Below are 6,780 nucleotides of genomic sequence, written 5' to 3' on the forward strand. Positions count from 1 at the left end.
TTCTCATGTTTGCACATAAGTCCAAAAATCTCACCATATACAACCTTGAAGCAGGACTGTCCCACAGTATTCCTTTTCCTGTCTCTTGCTTTTAAAATTTGATTTTTAAAAAGACTGCAAAACAGCAGTTTTTAAAATTTTAACATAAGGAGTTTTTACTAGAATTTCTCTTATTTTGAAGAGTAAAAAAAAAAAAAGAGAAGAAAAACAAAAACAGACAGAAACAGCAAATACATTACAGATTTTCAAAAAATAATATTTGATTAAGAATGATTGATATATTATTTGTTTTGATAATCAACTCAGTTGTTCAGATTAACAGATATAGTTATGCCAGATGGGACATATGATTGAATATTACCACATGCTTTCATCTCAGCATACCCTAGGCAGGGCTAGAATGACACACCAGGGAATAAACCCTTGCCCCTGGGCCAGCCTAAGCAGGTGCTTTAGTCCGCTGAGCTATCTGACTAGCTCACCACATGCTTTCAAGAAATCTTAATTTTTTTCTTGTCTCTCATTTTCTTTGATTATCTTTTTCTAAAATGTTTACTTTAAAGAGAGTATAGAAATAATTGATATGACATTAGAAAAGGCACCCATTTAGAAGACCAAGATGACAAGTATTTCAAGCATGTGTTTTGTATTACATATTGCTGCCAACAATGTAGTTGCTTAGTTAAAAGATATCAGCATAGAGAGTTAGTAAAGATGATAATTGTACACATTCTTTGCTTCTTTCAAAAGAAAAAACGGATGGAAATTTTAATACAATTGCCTTACCCATCTTGGATACATACATGTAAGATTTTTCCCCTACCTTTTTTCTTATCTTTCTTTTCTTCTCTCTCTTCATTGTTTAATACTTAAGTTCTGCTTCTTTCAGTTTAACTGTGTCTGTTACACCTTTCAGGTTTTATTTCTTCTTTTGAGTTCTTATACTAGGGAGACAATACAAAATTTACACATGTGGTCTCATTTCACTTATGAATATACCCTCTACTTGCATCCGCTTACCTACAAAGATTTCTAGTTTGTCTTTCTTTTTTTTATTATAATTTTCTTTTATTTTGAAGAGCAAAAACAAGAGCAAGGAAAGCAAAAGCAAATACAGAAATAAGGCAACATATAACAATATATATGTTTCAGATTTTCAAAATAAGAATAGCTGATTAACAATGATTGAGATATTTATTTTTATCAACAACAGTGTTACTCACATTAACAGATATAATTAGGCAAGACGGGACATATGAATGAGAGTTCAGCCAAATAGGTCAGCAGATTAAAGTGCCTGCTTAGGCATAATGCAGCATCCTGGGGTTCAGTCCCTGGGCCTATTGTGTGAACCCAGTCCCTGGAGAATGCTGAGACAGCGATTGTGACTGGGTGTGGTGGCGCCTGCTTGTATTACCAGCGCTTGGGAGGCTCTAAACAGGAGGATCACTATGGGTCCAATCTGTGTAGTGAGACACTGTAGACCCTGCAGGCCCTGTAATAAATAGATAAAAAGATGGGACACATGATTGAATATTACCACATGCTTTAAAGAAAACTTAAATTTTTGTTCTTGTCTTTCATTACCTTAAAAATACTTTAAAGAGAGTATCCTGGAGTGTGTGTGAGAGCCTTCTTGCTCCTCTGCACCCTCTGGTCTTCTCCGGACCAAACCTAGGCCTTCCCTGTGAATGAGACATTTTACCTCACCCTCAGGACCTCTCCATCCTGGCGGAGCCAGGCCAGGCCTGCCTTATGAGTGAGAACTTCCACCACACTCTCGGGACCCCTTCAGACCCACCCAAGCCCAGACCCGGTGGGTATGTGGGATTGGCATGCTCCTCTGTGCATCCTGGACACCTCCAGACCCAGCTCAGGCATGGCATAAAGGCCTGGGGTGAAATTCTGCAGTAAAAGTCTCTGCACAGAGACCAGGGGCCAGAGCCATCTCTCTAATCCAGGAACATAGCATCTTGCTAGAGGGGCACAAAAGTTTCACTTCCAAGGGCTGCAGCATGAAAGAACTGATCACTGTAGCCAGACCCAATTCAGACAAAACTGGATGAACTCAAACTTAATAGATCTGCACACAAATTTCAGTAAGTGCTAAGGTAATAACTGCAGTAAAGCTCTACACCAAAAGTCGGAGAACAGTGCTATACAAAATGACAAAGAGAAGGATCAAAATGCAATGTCAGGTGCTGAGCCCACCCAGAACAATTGTGGAGCACATTAGCACAGAATAAATTGTGAATCACACAGCTGAAATGTCTGAATCAATAGCAACTGAAGTAAAGAAACAACTGCAGAGAGGTGTTGAGGTACTCAGATCAGAAATAACCTCTGAAATAAGGAAGAAATCTCTGAATTAAAAGTGTCTGAAGTAAAGAATCAAATGCAGAAACATATAGAGGAAATTTGATCAGAAATAATCTCTGTTGTAAAAGAATTTAACTACTGCTTCTCAAGAAGACACTGATGAAAAATAGAGATTAGAAAACGACAGATTCCTTCAATGAGAAATATAGGAAAGAAATAGATTGTATGAAGCAGAGTCAAGGAGATATAGAGGAACTCAAAATCTCAATCACAAGCTTGCCAAAACTGTTCGAGTGAAAGCAAAGATAGAGTTTAAGACTTTGACTACAGCATCAAAGCTAGTGAAAATGTAAGAAAAGTTCTATTAAAAGCATTTAGGGTTCAGGAAAAAATAATTCATCTCATTCAAGAGGTGCAAAGATGAACAATGTGAGACTAATAGGCATCAATGAGAGTCAATACAAATGATATAAAAAGAATAGGGACAGAAGTAATAGAAAATTTCTCAAATATGAAGAAACAATCTGACATTCAGGTAACCAAAGCATACAGAACTACAAATAACTTCTACCCAATTAGAAACACACCGAGACATATATTAGCTAGGAACCCAGAAATTCAGCACAAGAGCAATATGCTGAAAGGCGCTAGAGAAAAGAAACAGATCACATTTAAAGAAAAACCCATCACAGTAATGGCAGACTTCGCTTCACAAACCATGAAGGCAAGAAGAGCATGGAGCAGAGTACTGCAAGTCTTCTATGAAAGCAAATTCCAGCCAGACTACTATTACCTGCCAAACTCTCTTTCAAGTTTGATGGAGAAGTGAAATGCTTACATGACAATGAACAGCTAAAGAATTTCATGATGACAGAGCCAACGCTACACAGACTACTGAAAGATGTTCTAGAGAGGGACCAAAAGGATCAAAACACCATGAACGAGAACAGAAGGAACCCATTAAATTTATCAAACAGTAAAACGCAGAAGAAAAAGGAGTGAACAACAGCAGGTAAGTAACTTGTCAATTGTAACTCAACACATAATTATAACCATCAATGTAAATGGACTAAATTCACTAATTAAGAGAAATAGACTATCACAGTGAATTAAGAAACAAAATCCAACAATATGTATACAAGAAACACAGTTAACTCATAAAGAAATTCATAGGATGAAGCTCAAAGAATGGATAACAATCCTACACCACCCAGCACCTCAGGAAAAAGCAGATATAGCAATCTTGTTCTCAGACAGTTTCAACCTCAAACCAAGAATGATCAAATGAAATAAAGAAGGCCAATATACTGGTTAGGGGAAAAATTCTAGAGGAAGAGGTAGCACTCATGAATATCTATGCACCAAACCTGGGGGCACCGAACTATATAAGACAAATCTTAACGAATATGAAAAATGTAATATCCAATAATACAATCTTAACAGGAGACATTAACATACACTTATCCCAAAAAGATAGGTTAACCAGACAAAAAATTAGCAAAGACGTAACAGAACTGAACCAGAGTTTGGAACAAATGGACTTAGTGGACATATAGACTGTTCCACTGAACGACAGCTGAATACACATTTCTTTCAGCTGCACATGGGTCATTTTCTAAAATAGGCTACATATTACTTCAGAGGTCATGCTTAAGTCTATGCAAGCAAGCAGAAATTATCCCATGCATATTATCTGACCACAGTGCAATGAATCTGGAAATAAATGACAAAAGAAACCAGAAAATCCACTTAAATACATGGAAATTAAACAACACCCTATTTAGGAAACAATGGGTCACAGGTGAAATTAAAGGGCAAATAGAATAATATCTACAGTGAAAATTCAAGCACAACTTATCAGAATTTATGAGATATGATGAAAGCTGTTTTCAGAGGGAAACTTATACCTATGAACTCACACATTAGGGACACAGAACAGGAATAAATAAACACTGTAATGCTACACCTCCAACATCTATTAAAAGAAGAGCAAACCAAACCCAGAGCCCAAAGACAGGAAGAAATCATAAAGATTAGAGCAGAATTTAATTCAATTGAGATGAAAATAGTTGAAAGAATTAACGAATCAAAACTCAGGCTCTTCAAAAGATTAAACAAAATTGATAAGCCCCAACCTTACCCCATCAAAAAGAGTAAAGAAAAAAATTTAAATGCAAGCAATAAGGAATGAAATCAGCAGAATTACCACGGACCCAGTGGAAATTCAGAAGATTATCAAGAGCTACTTTGAGTACAATTACTCTCACACGATAGAAGACACAGATGAAATGGACAGATTCCTAGAAAGGATAAATTACCCAAACTCTATCAAGAAGCTATAAGAACTCTCAGTAAACCTATAACAGCCTATGAAATACAAAATGTAATTAAAAACCTACCAACAAAGAAAATTCCAGGTCCTGATGGATTCACAATTGAATTCTACAAGAAATTTATGGAAGAATTCTACAAGAAATTTATCCCTATACTCCAAAATATTCAATGAAATGGAAAAGGAAGTAATCCTCCCAAATTATTCCTGGAAGTAAGTACTGTACTGATACCAAAACCAAGGAAAGAAGCAACTAAAAAAAGAGAACTACAGGCAATCTTCCTGGTGAACATAGATGCAAAAATGCTCAATGAAATCCCGGCAAATAGAATACAACAAATCATCAAGAAGATTATACACCATGACTAGGTAAGATTCATTCCAGGGATGCATGGATGTTCAATATTCGCAAATCTATAAAAGTAATACATTATATCTATGCAGTCAATTCTAAATACCACATAATTTACTCTATTGATGCAGAAAAGGCTTTTGACAAAGTCCAACACTCATTCATGTTCAAAGTCCTACAGAAAATTGGAATAGACAATCTGTACTTCAATCTGCTGAAAGCCATCTATAGCATCCCAATGGCTACCACAATTCTAAATTTGGAAAAAATGAAATATTTTGCTCTCAGATCTGGAACAACACAAGGATGTCCGCTATCACCACTCCTATCCAATATAATTCTGGAACCATTAGCTAGAGCCATTAGACAAGAGAGAGAAATAAAAAGAATAATAATAGGTAAGAAAGTAGTTAAATTATCATTATTTGCAGATGATGTTACAGTTTACTTGAAAGAGCCAAAGAATTCCAACAAGATGCTACTGAATTAATACACAAATTCAATAGCATAGTAGAATACAGTTAATACCCAAAAGTAAACAGCATTCCTCTACACAGAAAACAAACACACTGAGAGGAAAATTATAGAAACAATAGTTTTTACAATAGCACCATGGAAAAAGAAATACCTTAGAACTAATCTAACTAAAGAAGCCAAAGATCTTTTCACGGAAAATTACAGTACTCTGAGAAAAGAGATTGTAGTGGATTTTTGAAAATGAAAAGTTATTTCCTGCTCCTGGAGCAGAAGAATCAACATTGAGAAAATGGACATAGTCCCAAAATTTTTGTACAGATTTAATGCAATCCCTATCAAATTGCCACCAACATATCTCCCAGACCTACAGAAATCATTCCTAAATTTTATTTGGCACCAGAAAACACCTACGATAGCAAATGCAATCCTGGGCAACAAAGACAAGGCAGAGACATTACAATTTCTGACTTAAAACTATACTACAGAGCTTCTGTGAAAAAATCAACATGGTATTGGCAACGAAATTGACCTGAGGGTCAATGGAGTAGATTAGAAGATGAAGAGGCCTCTACAAACACACTCAGCCAACTAGCCTTTTACAAAGGTCCCAAACATGCTTACTGGAAGAAAGACAGCCTCTTAACAAATGGGGCTCAAAAAACTGGCTCTCTACATGCCAAAAACTAAAACTTGACCCAGTTTTATCAACATGCACTAAGCTAACATTAAAATGGGTTAACAATCTAAACGTTAAAACAGAAACACTAAATCTCCTGGAAGACAAAGAAGGAAGAACCCTTGAAGACATAGGGAGAGGAAAAGAATTCATGAACAAAAATCAAATCACTTGGGTAACACTTGAAAGAATTGACAACTGGGACCGAATCTTTTTGAGAAGTCCTTTCAGTCAAAAGAAATTAATAACAAAATGAAAAGACAAGACATAAATTTCAAAAAAATCTTAACTAATAAGCACTCAGACAAAGGTCTGCTCTCTAGAATTTATAAATAACTAAAATGCATTAGGGCCTCAAAAGTTAAAGACCCAATCCAGAAATGGGCATCTGAGATGAACATACACTTTTCAGAGGAAAAAAAATATAGAAGCGAATAAATATATGAAAAAATGCTCCACATCACTAGATATCCATGAAATGAAAATTAAAAGAACACTGAGATACCAGCTCACCCCAGAAAGATGGCTCTCATCAACAAATCAACCAACAACAAATATTGGAGAGGCTGTGGTGAAAAGGGAACCCTTCTCCACTGCTGGTGGGAATGTATACTGGTGCAACCA

This window comes from Octodon degus, unplaced genomic scaffold (assembly GCF_000260255.1).
Source record: "Octodon degus isolate 3935 unplaced genomic scaffold, OctDeg1.0 scaffold00151, whole genome shotgun sequence".
NCBI classification, from domain to species: domain Eukaryota; kingdom Metazoa; phylum Chordata; class Mammalia; order Rodentia; family Octodontidae; genus Octodon; species Octodon degus.